Here is a 22050-nt window from a genome sequence, read left to right as displayed (position 1 = left end):
GCATAATTTGTTTGCAGTGAAGAGTGAAAATGTAGACGACTCACAACTTTAAGGATAAATTCGCAGAATATGAACAGCATCTACTACATACGCTCATTTTTGCCCAACCCTGTGGCCGAGTGGTTAGCACATCGCGCTGCGACGCCAAGGGTCCCGGGTTCGAATCCTGGTCGGGCTTGGTTGTTTGTGAATGTCCATTCATCAATTTCATCATTTCATCACTCATCCCCATCTTCGCAAATTAGCCAAGAGGCACAAAACGCGAAGTAAAATAAACTAAATCAAATCAAATCAAACATACGCTCATTTTTTTTATGAGCAGAAGTAGCTGCAAGTATCTAGAAAATTCTCTAGACTTCAGAAAGTTCTTTCAGAGGGGAGCTTCTTTATCTGTATCTTCACTGTCCCTGTTGTAAACTCCCGTTTAGTTAGAAATCTGTGACTTTGTTGTCATCATGCAAATTCCCTCCCCATCTGCCTCAAAGGTCAACAGCTCCCACGTTTTGAAAAGGAAGGGAAGCTTAATTGCTTCGGCTGGGGGTGGAATATAATGTAGGCACTGTGATTGAATATTGTGCATTTTTTGTGTGTGATATAAATATCTGTATAATCTAAAGTTGCATGGAGTGTGTAAGGGATTATTTCAGTACCAGTCAATTAACACTTCAAGAGATGTTTTAAAAGATGTAGAAAAATGTAGTATTTATTGGTTTGATTTGGTATTTTAAGTCCACTTTATGCACAGTAAGGCCAATCGGGACTGGACCTACAGTTTAAAGTGGGATCCGAACCACTATGTGCCTCCACCGGATATCGAACCCGGGACCCCTTGATTACAAGGCAACGACGCTACCACTACGCCATCGGGGAGGCCCATGTAGTATTTATGTAGTATATGATATTTATATATTAATAAGCCCCGCCCCACACACAAACACATATAATTTACCTTCATTTAATACTGTTAATTTTTTCAAAATGGACTTGGTTTACAAAGCCCCCCTGATAACCCGTGAGCTCCCCCTGGAGATCAATTCTAGCTACGGGCCTGCCCTGCTCATTACACAATTTGTATACAACGTGTTTATTGAGATACTCCAGTAAATCCAATTCTTTCTTTTGCACGGAACAGGCCTATTAGCATATCTGCTCTCACACGCTTTGTTGATATTCCTATGTGTACAACTGCAACAGCATCAACGGTAATGAGGTGCTGCTTGTCCCAAGTGTCGTGCTTACCTTCAAAATGCTACTACAGTAACTTTCATTTTTACAATCCCAAGAACTGGTTTCGCCAAAGAATTCAGTTGGCCTAGGGCCTTCCTGTCTCTAGACAGATTGGGCACAGGGTGTACCGGCTTCTGTGTTTATGTAGCAGAGACAATGGCACAATTACCCACTGCCGCTAACACAGGGAATCTTTTTTTTTTTTTCAAGTGCAACTGCTTTTAATTGGAAGGAAGGGAAATGTTGAGCAAAACCAATTATATTGATACCCGGAAGTATAAGGAGCAGCTTGCCTTTAAGTAATTGTTAATTTCAGCTTATGTGTGATTTTGTTTAAACTTGGTTCGCATAATGTAGATTGTTAGTGTAGAGTATTAATTTGGATTTGCAAAAAGTAAGACTTAATTTGATCGAAGTCCACATTATGGTCAGATAGACTAATCGGTATCACTAATTATGCAATGTTTCTCAAGAGGGAACCGAACACAGGACCTAATAATTACAGGGTGACAAAAATTCACAAAGAACATCCATGCCCGGGACCCCCTGGCGTCGTAATAATAATAATAATAATCCTTTGCGCAACAGCCCTGAAGGGCCTTGGCTTACCTACCGACTGCCGGTCTCCCTCCCACGCTTTCCTTCGTCACCTCTAAGCGTGGAGATCTGCAACCAGTATTGGAATAGTCGGGGGGTCAGCCCTACGTATCCACAGCCGTTATAGTAGGTTTTCGGGACCGGATTACGCTTACTCATTCGAAGCTCCTCAATTTCCTCACGATGGTGGGTTGCCACCGGCCCTATACGTAGGTTGAATAAATTCCGACAAGAGCCGGATTCGAACCTACGAGGAGGACCCCTGGCGTCGTAGGGCCCTCTGCTAATCACTCCGTCAAGGATCATCGACCCATTCTTTGAACGCCTTACACAGAGAAAAATGTTTGTTTGGATTAACCAAAAAAATGTTAGTGGTGAACAAATAGTTTGTTTAAATAGGCATCAACCAAACAATTGTTCACCAGTACCAAAAGATTTGGTCAAGTTCTATTTGTTTGTCATAAACAATTTTTTGGTTACCAATACCAAATATTATTTTGGTAAATCTAACCAAATCTAGCCCATTTGTTTAGAAAAACCAAATAATTTAGTCAAAATTACCAAATTTGCTTCTTTTACCAAATGTATTTACTTAAGGGTACCAAATGATTTGTTTTGGGTAACAAAATAATTTAATCAAATTTACCAAACCTGGTTAATTGTTGTTTATCATTACCAAATATTTTGCTACAGGAACAAAATAATTTAGTAAAATCTACTAAATTTGCCTGATGTTACCAAGCAGTTATATTTATGTTTACCAAATGATTTGTTTAGAATAACACAATGATTTATTCAGAATTACTAAATGTGGCTAATTTTACCATGCAATATTTTTATCATTTCCAAATTATTTGTCTAGAGGAAACAAATTCTCAATTACCAAATTTGGTAAATATGTTAAACATGACTACATAGTTTACTAGCTGGAATGTTAGCATCCTTAGTGCTAAAAAAACAAATTCATGAAGAAACCATAAACAAGAAAACTGTGGCGTATGCTGAAAATTTGGCCCAATTTTACACAATTCTTATTTATTGTATGTATGTATTATATATTAATTAGATACAAATGAATTTAAAAAAAACAAGGCAGGCATGCAAGTAAAAAAAACAACAGATGATCGATAATTTCAAATTTTCCGACAATTTCTATACAATATAACAAGTTTGTTTACCGATGGTATACCAGATAACGTAGGAGAATAAGCCTCTGCAAAAGAATGCAGATTTCCCCATTTCAGGGCAGACCTTGAACATAAAAACTAGTAAAAGTTTTTAAGTTGGCCACTTCACACATGATCACAGATCAAGCTGCGCAAGGGAAATCAAATGAGACCATTCGATGGATCTTTTAATTACAGACTTTTTCAGTTATAAACTTTTTTTAAAATTTTCTCATAACATAAAATGTACATCCATGTAAAACAAATATTTTCAAATGTTTCAATGTAATTTCCTTACAGAAATAATAAAGTCATGAGAAAAAATTAACAATAAGATGCATGTTACACCTTATTCAGAGAATATGAAAATAGGAAAAATACTTCATATCATAAAATTCATATACAATTAGGACCAATTTATATCTCAATTCTTCATTGCATGAGCATGCAATGCTTAAAGAAACACAAAAATATCATATGAGAAGAAATAACATCAGGATAAAATAAAATGCACAAGTTGCAGCATTTTCAAATAATATAATTTAAAAAAAATACTTCAGAGCATAAACTGTACATCAAATACAATTAGAACAATCACATTTTAATCTTTGTACTTAGTCTTCTTACTTGCACTGAGTACAATGTGTAAATACAAATATGCCATCAGAGAAGAAAATAAAATTACCCAAATGGTTACAAAATGAACATATCATTAGAAATACCTCACAACATGTTTAAGAATGATCATGTACCATACTGTGGCAGGAATTATGAAACTTCTCAAAACTTTATATGACTCAATATCAATCTTTGTAAAGATCAGTTATTTATTGAAAAATTAAAACAATGAAAAATAAAAATGTTGGTACAGGAAACAAAGTTATCGCTAAATGGAAACAAGTCATCTAGTAAGGGATTCATACATAATAAATACATAATGAAAGTGGAAATATGAACAAAGGCGAAGAATGAAAAGATTCTCTTGGGCTTTCGATCAGGTGAGTTGTGGAAAAGATTCCAAGCTTTTACCCTGAAGATGAGAGTGACGTTAGCTCTCAAAAGCTTGGAATCTTTTCCACAACTCACCTGGTCAATAGCCAGAGAGAATATTTTCGATCATTCGTTGCCAGGAAAGCTTCAAGACTTACTTAAAGGTGAAGAATTTTGCTACATGGCATTCCTTGAACATACATGTCATCCTTTACATTTACAAAACATGTTGGATTGTGTTCAATGAGAGCACTGTGTGCAACACAAGTATATCTTTGTGTTATACATACTTTATATGCATGAATATGCTTATTTAAACTGTATTTTTTTTCAATTCGCTGCACACAAAATAAACAGAAGAGTCCTGGTCAGCTAAAATATCACTTATTTCACCAAATTGTGGGAAATCATCTGTTATGACAGTAACTAATATAATTCCTTGTTTGTATAATGTTCCCTTTGCAGATACATGATTAAGCCTATTCACAGCTTTGTAAGCAAGAAATCAGAAATTTCTGCAAAATAGGCAAGAGATGCTGTTTCTATTTCAGCACCTGGTCCAAAATAAATCAAGGGAGTATTAAAACCTCTTTGGATACATATAGTTCTACCTGCTGAAACTGATGCTTGAAACTTAGCGTAAAAGGAATTATTGGTGGTCTGTTGCTTTGTTCATTAAAACCAACATCTAGAGCTTGAATATGAGAATTCAACAAGCGTAAAGAGCCTCATAGTTATAACGTAATATCATGACATTTAGGAGATCATACACACACACACACACACACACACACACCCTCAGACAAATCATGCATTATATCAACTGAATATTTTTCTGTCACATGGAAAGATGAAATTTCATTAAATACACACTCTTCTTTAATACCAGTTGAATATTAATTTTTGATAGCAATATCTTCACTATAATTACATCTACTTCTTAAAAACCTCATTACCTATGTCAATGCTGCGTTGCAGCCGGTCTTTGAAAATTTTACAGAATCTACATGAATGCAAAGAAGAGAAACTTTCAACATAACAATACCATGGAGTCCCCCAAAGTTGTCTCCACATACAAGTCCAATACTAAAAAAAATATTTCTTCCCCTTGTTCTGTGTTTATTGAAATGCCTTCATTTTCAAGATATATCAACTCCTGAATCAAGACCCTGAATGTAGCATTATTTCCAAATTGTACTCTGTCCAATGAATGGAAGAGCGAAACTAAAAAAAAATATTTTCCAGTAGAGAACTGAACTCGGGATGCAAACATGGAATGCTTGCATATACTGCCTCTAATTTATTAATCCCTGCATTTGATTCTAGTGGATTGCTAGTCTCAAATTCATCAAGATAGGTTAACAAAGGCAATAATTTTTTGGTTTCAAACAGCTCTAACTTTTTTGCCATAATTTGGCTTCGATGAAATTTGACAATATATCTGATTGCAACAACTGTGCAACATAATCGACAACTCTTTCAAATACAAAAGAGACAGAGAAAAGCACTCAGAATATTATGTAGGGGAATGAAATGTCCTTTGGATTGCACTGAAGTAAGGATACGCTTGCCAGAAAAGGTTCTGTTTCCTAATCTTGTCCCTAAGATAATGTATATTCAACAGGCTTAACCAAATATTTGTTGCTTTCTAAATACTTTATTCTTAAATATTCCCATGACATGCCATCAAAAACATTCTCCAGAGAACCAAGTTTTCTTACCACAGATTCTTACTGTATTGGGTTTGGTCACTGAAATGATGCCTTAACTTCTGTTTGTAGGGATGACAATAGAGGCCCATAGAAGTTGGTTACCACTGATATAATGTGTTGGATCTGTGACCTAGTTAAATCCGCCCTTGCATACAGCTGTGAAATGAATGTTACACATTCCAGCTCAATGTTTTCCCCAAATAAGTCATCATCAGTTAATTGAAGATGTGTATCTATATCCTGATCATTACTTTCTTTGCTGCTTTCAAATTCAACAGGCACATCAGAACTTGCAGTATTTTCAATATCACAAGCTGCATGATGTGTTCTCCTGTGGTGGTTTATGAATTATTTTATGCCAATAAAGTCTCAAACATCCATCATCACGACATTTTAATACACCATTTGAATATACCATGTGCTTAAATTTTAAGTGCAATATAAGTGATTAAAAACTTGGATAATGGTTGTTACAAATATAACACCACCATTTCGTGCTCTATGGTAAAATTCACAGATCTGAATTTGTTACGTATCACAAGTCTACACTTACATCTAGGTTAAGAATTAATATATTTCACAATATTACTAGCACTGCAAATAGTTTTCATTAAAAAGAAAGAGCATTCATCACAAGAAATCACAATCCAATTAGGTCAATCAAAGTATTATAAGACGTAAGCGAGTTACTAAAGATATATCCGCGAAACTTGCTTGTAAATCTTCTATTAATTTCGGTGGCCTCTGCCACCATCCACTTGGGAACTCGATGCTTCACTGTTAGGTTGACTTCCGGTTTCTGTTGTTGTTTCCTCGACTACCACTAGGGGTGCTGGTGTAGCCATCAGCGGCGTATACTCTGGGTCATCTAGGTAATCGCAGATGACCCGGCTGTATTTCTTTCTTTTTTTAAAAAAAATATATGTATACATTTCTTCGCAATATTCTTCCAAACCAATTTCGATGCATACATTTCTTTGCTTCCAGCGCGCCGCGAATGCTTCCAACCGTTTGCCGCTGAATGTCCGGGAACCTTTCTCCAGCCGGTGGAATGACGTTAGGGAATCTCACCCTGACGTCATTCCACCCGCTTCTTTTACAACCCTTGGCGAGAAGAGAAAGAAAAGAGGGGGGAGGAAACTCTGCTTCTCAGGCGCGGCGATTCCGTGGCCAGGGTAAGCTCCTTCTGGTGAGAGTCCACCGGTCTCAACCCCTAGAGTTTGCCTTTCCCTCCGCTGGCGACCATTGACCTACAACCCTCCTCCACAATTCTCTCCCGAAGGCTATGTCGTCGCTAAACATAGAAACTGTGTTTTTTTATGGCAGGGACATTTCTCAGGAACGGGAATCTTGGGTTCACAAATTGCCTTCTGTAAGGTAAAGTGCGAAGAACAGGAAAATATGAATAACATAGGCAAACCAATTCTACGCTAATTTTCACTATACATTTACTTCTGTCTTGCTGATGTCTGTTACAAAAGGAAAAAGCTTAAATATTGAAGATGAAGCAAACTAAATTAAAATTCAAAACTTAAGCAATTAATGCACCTATAAGCTGACTCCCCCCATTCTTGTATTTGCAAAAATAGTGATTGTTTCTTCTCTCTAATCTTCAAAAGCAGCGAGAGTACTTCCTTCACGGAACTGAATATTTTTTAAAGGTAAAAAAGGTAAAGTGCTCCCCTGCGCATAGCACAACGCCATGAAGGCGTATAGGGGGTGTGGGGGTAACGCCCCACACTTTCTTGATCCGGTCGTGAGTGGAGATGATGTGATCAGCATCACGCCCCTGACCGCCTTTACCCCCCAGGGTTTCCCCCAGGTACCCATGTTATTCGACGCTGGGTGGGCGCCGGGGCCGCTTCCATCGTTAGAAAAGTTCCCGGATTTGAACCGCCGGGGATCGAACCCGGGACCTTTAGCATGGTAGTCAGACGCGTCACCGATTGAGCCACCGCGGCCACACGAATATTTTTTAAAGGAAAATATATAAATAAATTACATATATTTTAGTTTATTTAAGTTACTATTCCACCTTTTTAGATTAATAGTGATGAAGATGAACGACTAAAACATATAAGGAACAAACACATCAGGCACGTAGCCAGGTGGAGGACTCGGGGAGCTGAAATCCCCTCCCCGAAATCATTCATATATCTAATTTAAAAAGTGTATAGTGGTAATTAATTTTACTTCATTTGCAGATTAAACACCTTGCATAATACGTTGTAATTATCTGAGATTTATCTTCAGAACTTCTACCCCCACTTTTTCAACTTTATGATGCGGCTGGTAATAAGGGATGAGTACCCTCCTCTCCACCCCACCCCGAAATAAATTTCTGGCTCAGGCCTGCACTGATTCGAACTTTTAAAACCTGTCATTGCAGGGAATTTGGAGCTCGGAAAGGGATTTTTTTTTATCATTCATAGGGAATTTCATTCTGAGTCCTGGAGTAAGTTGAATTTTGCACTTAAATTAATAATGAGGGTTTCTATTTCACTAGTGCATGTCTTTCATTTTATATTTCACAGTTTTTTTTTATTTTGCTTTATAATACTGTCTTGTTTTATTATTTGAAATTCCCACAAAATATTCCTAAATCCCATATGGATCCTGATATAAAATGCACGGAAACATTTATTAGTTTGATGATCAAGGGTCGGAGATTACCCACTCATTAGAACCAGCATACGCCACTGGTAGCCATTTTGTCTGCTGTGCGCAATGGGTGTAAGCTGTTGTAATAATGGGAGCCAAACATGATGAGCCTGACCGCTGTTCATATTCAGCTCGTGCGGAAAGTGCATAATGGCATGCGTCTCTTTGATTTTGGTGTCGATTAGGGTGTGTGATGTATGCCTAACTGAAACTTTTTGGATCCTGTGTTTATTGAACTTTAGGTGCTTTGCTAGTCCGGTAGTGGGTTGGGATTTTTTTGCTTCCGCTAAGTGCTGTTGTATACGCTCGTTGACAGATCTGATGGATCTGCCAATGTAGTTGCACTGACACTGGGCATCATATACACCTGGATTGTCTAGTGGGGAAAGGAATGATCTCTTGTGTTTGCTTAGGGCAATGGCTATTTTGTTTATTGGTTTGTGTGCGAGTTTGATTCAAGGTCTTGGCTAGGCTGTTGGATGTAGTCTGGTGTTAAGGGAAGGCAATCCATTAAGCTTTATCACTTCTGGCTGGGTGGAGTAAGTTAGGTTGTCGTACTTGTATTTCTGCTTTGCTGCACCATGTGGAGGGTTGATGTACTGTGTATCCATTTGGAAGTCCTATGTCCGCCATTATGGTAACTTCTTCCTTCAAATCTTCTTCACTTGAACAGTGCGAGAAAGCTCCTCTGTAGAATTTAAGCCATACATAGAAAAACTGGAGCAGGAATCCAGTATATTCACTCCCTTTCCAACCACCCTCCCCAACATAAAGCCAATTTATGGCTTAACTTCTACAGAAGAGCTTTCTCGCACTGTTCAATTGAAGAAGATTTGAAGGAAGAAGTTAACATAGTGACGGACATCAAAATGGATACACAGTACATCAACTCTCCACATGGTGCAGCAAAGCAGAAATGCAAGTACGACAACCTAACTTACTCCACCCAGCCAGCAGTGATAAAGCTAAATGGATTGCCTTCCCTTACCACCAGACTACATCCAACAGCCTAGCCAAGACCTTGGAACAATGTGACATCAAACTCGCACACAAACCAATAAACAAAATAGCCAGTGCCCTGAGCAAACACAATAGATCATTCCTTTCCCCACTAGACAACCCGGGTATATATGACGCCCAGTGTCAGTGCAACTACATTGGCAGATTCATCAGATCTGTCAACGAGCGTATACAACAGCACTTAGCAGAAGCAAAAAAATCCCAACCCACTACTGGACTAGCAAGGCACCTAAAGTTCAACCAACCCAGGATCCAAAAAGTTTCAGTTAGGCATACATCACACACCCTAATCGACACCAAAATCAAAGAGACGCATGCCATTATGCACTTTCCGCACGAGCTGAATATGAACAGCGATCAGGCTCATCATGTTTGGCTCCCGTTATTACAACAGCTCAAACCCAATGCGCGCAGCAGACGAAATGGCTACACCAGCACCCCTAGCGGTAGTCGAGGAAACAACAACAGAAACCGGAAGTCAACCTAACAGTGAAGCATCGAGTTCCCAAGTGGATGGTGGCGGAGGCCACCGAAATGAATAGAATTTTTACAAGTAAGTTTCACTGATATATCTTTAGTAACTCGCTTACGTCTTATATTATCAACCGCATTGTTTATTCCCCTCCACATGAATAAAGTATTCACAGACATAATGTGCATGTCACATTTTGTAGAAATATTGTACACAGATTTTTGAAGAAGAAGCCACAAGCACTCTCATGGGTAATGTTTCTCAAAGAAGGTCCCACCAATATCACAAGAGGTCTTGTGAGACCATATGATGCCAATTTTCTGTTCTTGTTTTCAATGAATTGCTCAACATCTCCAATTTCCTACAAATTAAATTTTTTGTCGAATTAATACAGCTGGAAAGACCAACACAAGTAAAAGAAAACATAATTATTGCTTATACGTAAAATTATCAGGCTTTCAAGTTATGAAATGAATTATTGAAAATATTAGTTATGCAATTTAACAACAAATACAATCTGCATATCTAATAAGCTACCTAAAATACTACCTTCACTCTGTTTCCGTAAGCATACGACGTATAAACTTGTAAGGAATAATATGAGACATTTGCATTAAACAGCTTGGTACGTTGACCATCCTAAAACTTTTTGGCAAGCCTCAATATGTGGAAAAATATTCCCACGCCCACCCCTTTAATGTTCTCCAAACCAGAATTACATTCCATTACTTGAGTACCATAACATAATGTAGTATCCAATACTTTGCACAATTTTCCTTACTGGTTTTATATTGAAAGTAAATGCATTGCAAATCTTTAAGTAACACATTTATTATTCAGTTCTGCACATGGAGTTCCCATGAGGCAAAATTACAATGACTAGAGTTGGTAATACCTTACTTTTAAGATGATTTTGTTGGTATTACATTTCTGAAATTATATGCAATCCACCTAGAATTTTATCAATGGGTGCATGGGGGCAAACCTGAGGGGTAAATGCCACTGAGATGTGATGCTGATCACATCACTTCAACTGTAGCAAATATAGACAATGTGTGGAGATTTACCCCCCTTACTTTACATGTGTATGCATGGCATGGTGTGATGCTAAGGGGAAGTACTGTAGTCCAAACATTTTCAGAGGGTATATGCTAAGTTTCATGAAACATTAAGTGGATGAAATCAATTAACTTCTTTATAGAATCATGGAAGAATACTGATAAAGATACACCAACAAATAGCGTAAAAGAGACATACAGGAGACCTCCCCGATGATGCAGTGGTAGCGTCGTGGCCTTTTAATCAAGGGGTTCCAGGTTCGATACCCGGTGGAGGCACATGGCACAGTGGTTCGGATCCCACTTTAAAACTGTAGGTCCAGTCTTGATTAGCCTTACTGTGCATAAAGTGGACTTAAAACACCAACTCAAACCAAAACCAAGAGGCATGTGAAACTCCTATTTTTGTAGGATTCTATTGTATTTGTATTTGTACTTGATGTCACATTTGCTTAATATATCTGCAATTCAAACATCACCCAAAATAATTAATTTATAAGTTATTAAGCTTTAATGGTTACCTTTATGTGACAAAGCTATCCTGAGACGCCTTCACAGTGGGTAGTTTTTTTATGCCTTATCTGGGTAGTTGAGCAGCACAACTGACAGCAAGTCAGTATTATAGCTGCTTTAGTATCTGAAAAAAATATTGTTAACATTACAATTTAGCCTATTGACAGAGGTTATTTTTCTCATTCATTGCTGTATGTGGCAAATCTTTTTTTTTTAAATAGAAAACAATATTAAAACTTGGGAAGAAAAAATCTGCAGTGCAGATTGAGTGCAAATTATTTGATTCTTGGTGTTTTCAAGTGACAATCAACTATTAATATGTACAATGAAGGAAAGTTCAAAAGTTCACAATATGTCCACATATTTCACACTATTTCTATATCTTCCAGATGATAAAATGACCATGAATGAAGGGAAATTGTAAGTATTTGATTCAAGTTAATATTTAAGCCTAAAATACATTTTAAAAATCTAAAAAAGGTAGGTATCCTCTGAAAGAAAGTTTTTATGTCACCACATGTCTTTTTGAGTTTTTCACATTCTTACCTTAGTCCTTCACATACCATCAAGTGCGTATGCTTTCTGAAAATGCCCCAAGAAATTTTGCATTGATTTTATTTATTTTATTTCGGCTTCTTTGTGCCACTTTTTGGCTAATCTGCAGAGACAGGAATGAGTGATGATATGATGAAATTGATGAATGGACACTCACAAACATTCATACTCAGGCAAGGATTTGAACCCAGAACCCCTAGCATTGTAGCGCTATGTGCTAACCACTCTGCCAAGGACCCCATGAAATGAATGACGTATAACTGCACTTCAGAAATGTGACTGAGACAAATCTGTCAACCCCCCCTTTAAAAACGTAAGGAATATGATCTCTGCAGCTTAGACATAGTTGCTCAGTTGGTAACTCCTCTGACTACCATGCGATGGGTCCAGGCTCGACTCCCGGATGGGAAAACGTGGGAATTTTTCCCCAACTATCAAAGTGGATCCAGCGAGTAACATGTATACCTGGGAAAAACAATGGGGAGTGAAGGTGGTCAGGGGCATGGTGCTGATCACAACACCCCACTTTCGACGAGATCAAGAAATTGTGGGGTGTGTTACCCTCACACTCCCTATACACCATCATGGCTGGTCCTAAGCATGGGGAAGACAAGATTTTTTACAGCTTGGCGAATAATCAACTTCTGGTATTATTTTCTTCAGTTGCCACATGATTTTTTTAAAAAACGATATACCCTGTTTATTATATCCATGACTTATAAATAAATTGTTTGTCATGGCCACTTCCACTACATACAAAAAAAAAGTAGTCACTAAGCAAAATGGTGGTCTTCATACAAACTTTTAAACAGTGGGTACAATACTGATTTGCCCATGTGCACTTGAAACAAATGTTATATTGTATACAGTTGAGGACTAAAAGTGGTAAATGTATTAAGTGCCAAAAACGAAAGTGTTGGGAAATCGCATCGTTCCACACATCAGCCCGTAAGAACATGCACACTAGTGACCTCTTTATACGCCCTTTGAACTACTTAGGGGGCTACCAGCCACTTTTCACGTTTACCAATTTTAGTCTTCAGTTATTTCATTTCATATGTAGTTCATTCACAACATTGAAAATGAATGGTGATTTGATTAAGTAAATGTTGGAACACAATGAAATACCCGTGCCCATGGGCATCCAGGAGGTCAATCAATGTTTCAACCATGTATGAGGGGAACAGAACCTTCTTGGGGGACTCACCTCCCACTCCTCTGTGTCCTACCTACACCATCTAGAAAAGCCCTCTGTGCATCCTTACCTAGGATTCAGTTAAAATTACAACCACACACACATGATATTAGACAAAAAAATATTACAAGACACTTACGCAACAATTGAAGCATTCCACCGAATAACGATGTATGATACTTTTGGGAATGTGCTGAGTTACCAGGCTTGCATAAGGTTTTATGTTTTTTTCTATTGTAGTACAGTAACATACTACAGGTTTTACCCGTTGTTCTCGCAATCACTGAAATGTACCATACAGCTTTTTTTCAGTGGTATGCTTCAATTGAGTGCTTTATTTATAATGTGCCATTGGTGATGCTAAATTAGGGAAGGAACAAAAAATAAAATCCATGGGTTGCAGAAGTGTTGGATAAATTGGGATAAATATGACAACCAGGGTTTGTCTTTCGCTTTGTTTTCAGGGCTAAAAGTTCACTTTGAATCAGCAACCAGCATTCAACTAATGAAAGAACAATCATGTCTGAGATATGCTTACCAGTGTGGTTGGGATTGTTTCAATGCTGGCCACAATGATAACATTTCTTGTACAGTTTTACTCTTGCCTCGAAGGCAATTCAAATGTCTTCTTGCAGTGTTCAGTCACATAATTCCATGGCTCAACATTGTAATCAAACCATGCTTTGCTGTCAGTGTTGTTTTTATCATAATCTGGAAGGTAATAGAAAAATACATTCAAGAAAAGAAATATTATGTGCTTCACAATATTGAGGTTAACAATGAACTATACAAGTTACTATAATAGTGCAGAAGAATAAACCTACATTAAAAACTTCTACAGTACCATTTATATTCAATTATCCAGCTTACCTGTCAAACCATCTACAGAACTGGTGTAAGATTCATGCTGGTTACGCTGTCTCACAGCACCAAAAACGCCACTTCTACGTAGTGTTTTCCTGGTATTTTGGTATCGATCCACAAGTTTTCATTTCATTTTTTTTTTATTTGGTCCTTGAGCCTTTAGATCTATGTAATAAATTTCCTGCAAAACATTTAAGTTGTGTCAAACACACAAGTTAACTAGAATCACATCAATAAATATGAACATTGAATGTCGAAAACAATTTTGTGAAAATATATGAAGATATATAATGTCTTCTAATAGACATTAGTTCTGCTCAAGTTCCGAGAAACTAGTTATCTAATGCTAGTTCAATTAGACATACATATACACTGACTAAGTACATTTTTTTCATTTAAAAAAAATTAAGAATACTTTTAACAGCACTGTAATGGTTAAGCTTCATATTGAGATTATACTTGAATAAACAGACAACATATATTTGTACCTTACTCACTCAAAATCAGCCTTTACTTACAATTCAGTAGCATTTCATACACAAAGTAATCTTATTTAACCTAGCAACGTAAAAAATTTAACTTTATCCTGTGCCTTATCATAAGTGCCTTGCGAGACTGGTATTAACGTTAATACCACTAGCACAAAAATAATTCCCACATACAGAAAAATGGTGAAAACATGGTTACTCATCCCGTGACACTCTCCATAATTTTACACAAAGTGATTTAGTAAATTAACATGTAAGTTGAACTTGAATATGCAATCACAGTTGAATTGTGGTTATATTTTGTCACCAGGAATTCCACAATCATATTTGCAAAAGGTTTTGAATCTAGATGCCTTTGTTTTCGGAATTTTTAAATCATGCTGTTCTGGAACCATATTATGATTCATGTTAAAGAATACTGGGTTCTGCACAATACTCTTTGCATGAGATGCAGTTTTGTTAAGAATCAAATAAGATAATTTGTACTGCTACTGCAAGTGTCGCATGACTTACGTTGAAGGGGTATGTTCCTAAATCTGGTTTAGGGCTGTTAGCATTAAAATTACTTCAGTAAATACGTACTTCCAACATGTGACCATGTGATTTCTGGTTTTTAGCACTGTTTGCTCTTCTCACCAATATTAACAAAGAAATAAATATCTCATACAAGGCAATCTCATCTAAAAAGGAACGCTTACTTTCACCAGGTGGCGAGAAGAACAGAATGCAGTGTTGTCGTCAAAATAATGTACTCAGGTTCTTAAACAAAAAATTCACTCATTCTCAAAAACTTTCATTAAATCACTCAAAAGGGACAATAAAATTTGAATAAAATAATAAAAAAATGAAGGTCAATATAATTATTAACACAGAATGACATGCTTCATCAGGTGGTGAAGTTAGTTTGGTAACACTTTACTATACCGGAGATGGATTTCTTCAAATTTACAGGAGAAAGTACTTAGGCAAATCATTTTCTGTAGCGTTGTTGATGTTCGGGAATGTAGTTTTGATCCATTTTAATGCGAATGCATGTGGTTTTCTACGAAAATCTATTTCCGACGCGCTATTGCTGCTGCTGCCATTTGCTTTCTGCACGAGAGCACAATATGCACTATTGCTGCTGCTACAACATGATGTGTCGAGGATGCGTCGTGAAGTTGTTGCTGGGTGTGGAAGATGCCGTGGAATTTGTAATTCCGATGTCCGTATATGCTAAATTGAACGAAAGGAGTGCTAATGGAACCTAACCTAACAGGCCTAACCTAACCTACTAGGCACACCTCTTCCCAGTGATGGTTCGTGGGGCTATCGTATGTAAGAAATAGACATTATTTTCGTTAGAAATCCATTATTTCACCTAAAGAAATGTTCTACAACGCAGAATAGTACGTTATCAAAGTAAAAAATTGCGAAATAAATCAGATAGGTGTCTCCGGTATAGTAAAGTAGTACCGTTAGTTTTTGTTCTAGATTCAGAAAGTCACATTACTTTTCATCTCTACATCGTACGAAATTTCTCTATTAGTACCTCTGAAGAAAAAAATCCAATCCATTAGTACCTCTCTAAAAAATAATCAGAGGGAAATTTCTCTGGTGAGTATCTTAGGCAGGTTTCAATGGCTCTCTCATATTAATCTTCATTTTTACGTTTTCCTGCAAGTTATTTAACTTGTAAATCAATGACTGAATGAAATATTATCCATCATTTAGTAATAGTTTTTTACTTTACATAATATTTTGCCGAAATGCTCTTTTATACTTACAGGCTGCATTACCGTAACATGACCAACAATTTCATTCACTTGAGTTGCTGTTTTAAGTCCACTTTATGCACAGTAAGGCTAATCGGGACTGGACCTACAGTTTAAAGTGGGATCCGAACCACTTATGCCTCCACCGGGTATCGAACCCGGGACCCCTTGATTACAAGGCAATGACGCTACCACTGCGCCATGGGGGAGGCCCAATTTCATTCACTAATAGCTATTTTGAATGGTAAATTATCACACAACACATAGATTTAAGTATATTTTTCACCACATACAGTTTCAACTAAGGATGTGTTCATTGAAACTTGCTGTGCAATCATCATTTCTGATAACAATGAAGAGTACAAAAAAAAATTTAAGGCACATGCTACATGCAGTATCCCCTCATCGTGAAATAAGATCTCGTGAAAGTTACACATTATCTTCAAATAAAGGGTTATAATTTTCTGTAATTTGTATTTGGATGGAAGTTGCAGAAAACTTTAATTACAGAGATAGAAGTTTGGACCTAGGGACACTTTAAAACATGTGGCAACTAACTTGCAATACTACAAACACTCATTCTGCACACACACACAATATTTGATATAAGCTACCTTAGACGCACCTCGAAATTTTATGCCAGATGCATATTGGTGTAATTGCTTGAGAATACTAAACCTTAAAAAAGTTTCCATCTTCATAAATATTCGAAGATGTTAATTTGGTGAGGATCGCCAGATGAAGAAATTTCCAGGTATAGGTGTACAGTACATAATGGCAATGAACCTCCCTTCACAAGGTTATGTGAATACAAAAAAGTGCTACTTTCATTAGGTGGATGAAAATTACAAGTAATCCATTCTAAACTGTGCATATATACACGAATATATATATTCATATCACTCTACTATAATGAACGTAGTTAATACTGAGAAGTATCCTTCGGGCCAACAACTTCACTAACACCACGTTTCAACGATGATACTGCATGAAAAGAAAATAAATATAATTATTCACTTACCTCGGAAAATGTCGGCAAGTGATTCCAAGTAACATCATCCATCTCATCTTGGGATAACAAACATTTCTTCTGTTGCGTGCTGTCCGTGTTTTCAGTCCGACGAGTCGACGACAAAGTTTTCAGAAAGGAACGGCTTAGCCTAGACAAAGACTGTATTTGCAGATTTAATCACTCGCATTCGTGCTTTGCACATGCGTTGAGAACAGGCCATAGACAAACTACTGTCTTGCTTCAAGACGGACACAAAATTCACTGGAGTTCACCGTGCGATCATTCAAAGATACAGCATTTTGGTTTTCGAACGTGCGGACGCCATGACACATCTAGTTATTGTAAATTTAACCAAAAGTTTTATTGTAAATTTAACCAAACGTTTTGTTTCTCTTCACTTAAATGTGTATAATTTTGTTTACGAGTACCATATTTCGTCTAACCAAATTCTTTTGTATTCTTAAACAAAATGCTTTAGTAATTACAAGTAACATTTGGTTATCGGAAACAAAAAGCATAACCAAGCAACTCAACCAAACTTTTTTGGTAATTCCAAACAAACCAGTTTTTTCTGTGTAGAAGAATGATAATCACATAAATAATATCCATGCTGTTCGGGAAAAGCACATTAGTCGAAAAATGCAATTTTACAGCAGAAATTTATGTTTTTTTCTTTTAATAGCAAACATTACAGACATGATATACATGTTAGATCATCACTGTTTAAATCTTTACACATGCCAACATAAAATTATACTTATTACATTTTCTTCAATTGATTTAGTGTGTAGTCTCTCCGATGGCGCAGTGGTAGGTAGCGTCGTCGCCTTGTAATCAAGGGGTCCCGGATTCGATACCCGGTAGAGGCACATTGTGGTTCGGATTCCACTTTAAACTGTAGGTCCAGTCTCGATTAGCCTTACTGTGCGTAAAGTGGACTTAAAACACCAAATCAATTAATCAATCAAATGATTCTGTGTGACTTAAATAAAAGTAACAGACTTATATGCCATTTCCCGAATACCCTAGATATGTGATTCTCGCTTTACCTACAGCATACTTGGCTGTGTTAAAGCTGGACTACCATAATTTAAGTGACCTTTGAGCCATCTCTGTGATCAACTATTTTTTAACTTGTTTGGAATCTCGCTGAGTGTATTAAACTTCTGTTACGCTTGGATTCATCCTTGCTTGATTCTTCACTTCCAGTTGAAACAAAGTAGAATTCATGCTCTCATTCCGATCATATTATCCTTGAAGTTTAAAAAGCATGACGGAAGAAAACTTAACTCTATTACAGTTTATCTTGTCATTATCACTTTTCTTTAGTGTTATATTAGAAATAAATGAAAGGATACTGCATCTAATTTAGCCTTATGAGTAATACAAATTACTTTGTTCAAAGTAAAACTGCATATATACTACTTCTAATTAGCTATATCACCCAAGTAAAATCACCAAATAATGTTATAATTAACATTCATCAACATAACTAAAATAATCAACTTACTCTCTTAACGTTACTTATCCTCCTGCTCTTGCTCTCTCTCTCTCTCTCTCTCTCTCTCTAACTCTCTCTCCACCATTTCTCGGGAACATTTTTCCTTGTAATAGTTCGAAAATTAGGGAATAAAATTGCAAGATACATGAAAATAGAGTTAAAAGTTGTACAAAGGCAAGAACACTATTTTCAACAAGGTGAACGGATTACACGCTAAATTTAATATAATTTATAGAATGGTTTCCAAGGTAGTTTTGCACATGTTTTTATCAATTTCTTGCTTGTTGAATTATATATTTCGGGTAATGTCGTAGTTATTTTTGGTCTTTTTCTCGACATGCAGACAGAGCAGTTATGTAATTTTCTTTAACTTTTATTACATTATTCATAATTACATTCCTTCACTTTCCTCTATTTTGTAAATTCTCTTCCTTATAAATGACTTCATTACGTGCTACACCGTTCTTTCTCTTTTATTTTAAAATTGGTTTTCTGTTAATGAATACTTTGCTTTCATTTGCTCGAACTACACTCTCATTTCTTTCGAAACAATTATTATGAATCTATCTTAAAAGAAAATTTGTAAAGCGCAATTAGAAAAAAAAACACAATCTTAGCTGATAATTTTATTAACTCGGTTGTAAATAATGAGGTTCCAAGCTGATAATTTTATTAACTCGGTTGTAAATAATGAGGTTCCAAGTAATAACACTCATGACAAAAAAGGGGAGGGGATAAGTACAAAGAATGGTTATTTCTCCACAATTTCCCATTGCAAACATGCTACAAAATTGAATCCACGCCTTTCTACTTTTATTTGCTTGGCGGATGTGTGAGGATTTCATTTACGTCATCGGAACTTCATTGTGGACACGACAATTCCATGATTGCGGTCGTGATCCGTGAGAAAGCAGTGCAAACAAATATTACCAACATCACGTATTGCATGATTTAACTTTGTATTTGGAAATGATTATTGTGCTCAATGAAAGCCTGCAATATAAATCCGTGGGTTTAAAAAAGAAAAAAATCAATAGAGGTCTTTTTCAGTATTTCAGCAACAGACAACAAAAGGACCTGCCAATATGCGAGTAATATCGTATATATATTTTACATCTCATTCCCTATTTCTACCCCTGTTGTGGTTGCTTTTCTACATCTTGAGGTTCATTACGACTATGGGGATGAGAGGCTACATACACACCCATACTTTTTTAAGAATTCGAACGCAGGAACCTTGGCATCTTATAGAACAATGCTAACCACTTGGCCAAAGAGCCAGGACGTCTTGATCTCTTCCCGAATTGAAACTACTGTCATGATGTTGACTTCGCTTATAACTCTAGTACCTATCTTGTCTTAACCTTCAAGGAGGAGTCTCAAAGAGATTTATACAGAAATAATAACCTGGAACTGGAGCAAGTGTGTAATAAAATATGCAGTGAGTGTTGAATTATGATTAATTTTTTTTTTTTTTCTGTAAGTCATTTCCGTTTCCATTAAGGCAGGAATATCGGCAACAAAGTTATGCCTAGTTCTGGGATTCGAATCCGGATGGGGCACATTTTAACGTTTGTTGTTCCACGTAAAACTGTAGATCCAGTCTGGATTAGCCTCTCTGAATAAGATTGGACGCTATTACAACCCTTCATGGCCACCATCATAGAATATTATTTGTACTGACTTAAATCAGGTAAACACTCAATTAAAAACGTGCATGAATGCATGTGACTATGGTTTATGTATGTGAGTTACTATCTTGCCTCCGTGGAGAAGTGATCAGCGTAACCCGGCCCCAGGTTCATCCTTATTTACATAAGAGCGAAGGCAAATTTAGAGTGGGGGTTCAGGAATTAAGGCCCCCGGAAAGAGTTGCAAAGTAATAAAATTAAATGATAAAACTATTTGTTTACCGTTTGTTGTACAATTTGGAGTTTATTTACTTCCGCAGAAAGTACTAGATGAAGGTAAGGATTCGACTGGGATCAATAATGTTTATACCGACAGTGTCTACGAAAATTAACATATACTTTACATATGAATGTGTCCAAATTATAAAATAATAACCAGATACATCATTTTCCATGAGCTAGAACCACGTTACCCCAACAATCCTGTATTCTTTATTTATTTTGACGTTAAATTCCTTGACAATACAGAAGATCGTGGTAGAGCAAACTAGTGAATGTATGCTGAACAGAATCTTTTTACCTGCTCATGTTATAACGTGAACCCTATTAATATTATTATAATTATAATAATAATAATAATTATTATTATTATTATTATTATTAATATTACATGCACATGATACATTTGATTGGCTAATGAGAACCAATCCAGTACATCACTTACATTATCTGCAGGTACAGTCACCGGCAATAAAAATGAGCACCTAGATTCTGAAATGCTCGCTTCCCTGCAAGGCGTTGTGTGTGTTGCCAACTCTGCCGCGATAAGCGGATTTCAATAGCAAATTTTCATTGAAAAGTTCTGCCACTGCTATAGAGTTAGGCAACACACATAATCAGTGGTTGGTTCGAATGAGCCCCGCCGATGGTAGAAGTTGCTTGTTACGACCTTACTTATTTTGTAACTTTGAGATTCCGTGTTAAAAGAAAATTTGATATAGTGTTACCTCAAGTCATTGTTAATGTCCGTGATACTACATGTTATGACGCAAATATGAACGCGCCAATCAAGGCGTTGTTGAACTAATGTATTCACCTTTCTGTAACTATCTAATGAAGACAGCTCGCTTAAGACAACGGGCATTTATTATGATGTAAATATAGATTTGCCAATCAAAGATTATCCATGTTTGATGAACTAACCTAATTGTAATTAAATAATGGCGGAACATTTCAATTTGTATATTTCCAAAATGTAAGATTTTATCAACGTTAAAGAAATAATTGTTAACTCAAATGAATATGTAAACTTTCTTTGTAAATTATCAATTGCCAAACTATGTAGTTTTCAAATATCTTTCTGTTGTAATTTAGAGTATTGTAATAAGAAATTACCTAAAGACAGGTGTTCGAGGCTGGAACTTTGGGTATAAATACGAAGGAGTTTGGTCCGTAAGGAGGTCTGTTCTGGTGTCAGTCTAGGAAGAAGTGAATAGGTGCAAGCCGCTCTTCTGTAAAACCTAGACTGGCCAAATAGGAACGGTATAATCTAGGAAGAAGTGAATAGGTGTATACCGCTCTTCTGTAAAACCTAGGTTAGCCGAATGGGATATAAATTCCAATTTAGGAAGAAG

General features: G+C 36.6%; 1 long non-coding RNA gene across 1 annotated transcript; it reads right to left on the bottom strand.

Annotated features, from left to right (window-relative positions):
* Positions 1 to 11401: 11401 nt before the first annotated feature.
* On the bottom strand, positions 11402 to 17495 carry LOC145984456 (uncharacterized). The gene is made up of 4 exons (XR_014441317.1): positions 17294 to 17495; positions 14037 to 14211; positions 13705 to 13877; positions 11402 to 11540 (listed from the first exon to the last, which is right to left on the bottom strand). It is a non-coding gene; the product is annotated as an uncharacterized LOC145984456 (long non-coding RNA).
* Positions 17496 to 22050: the final 4555 nt, after the last annotated feature.

The sequence above is a fragment of the Lepisma saccharinum genome, chromosome 2 (assembly GCF_977018435.1).
Source record: "Lepisma saccharinum chromosome 2, izLepSacc3.1, whole genome shotgun sequence".
NCBI lineage: Eukaryota > Metazoa > Arthropoda > Insecta > Zygentoma > Lepismatidae > Lepisma > Lepisma saccharinum.
Note: the sequence above shows the minus strand (reverse complement) of the source record. Positions and strands in the feature narration are given on the sequence as shown.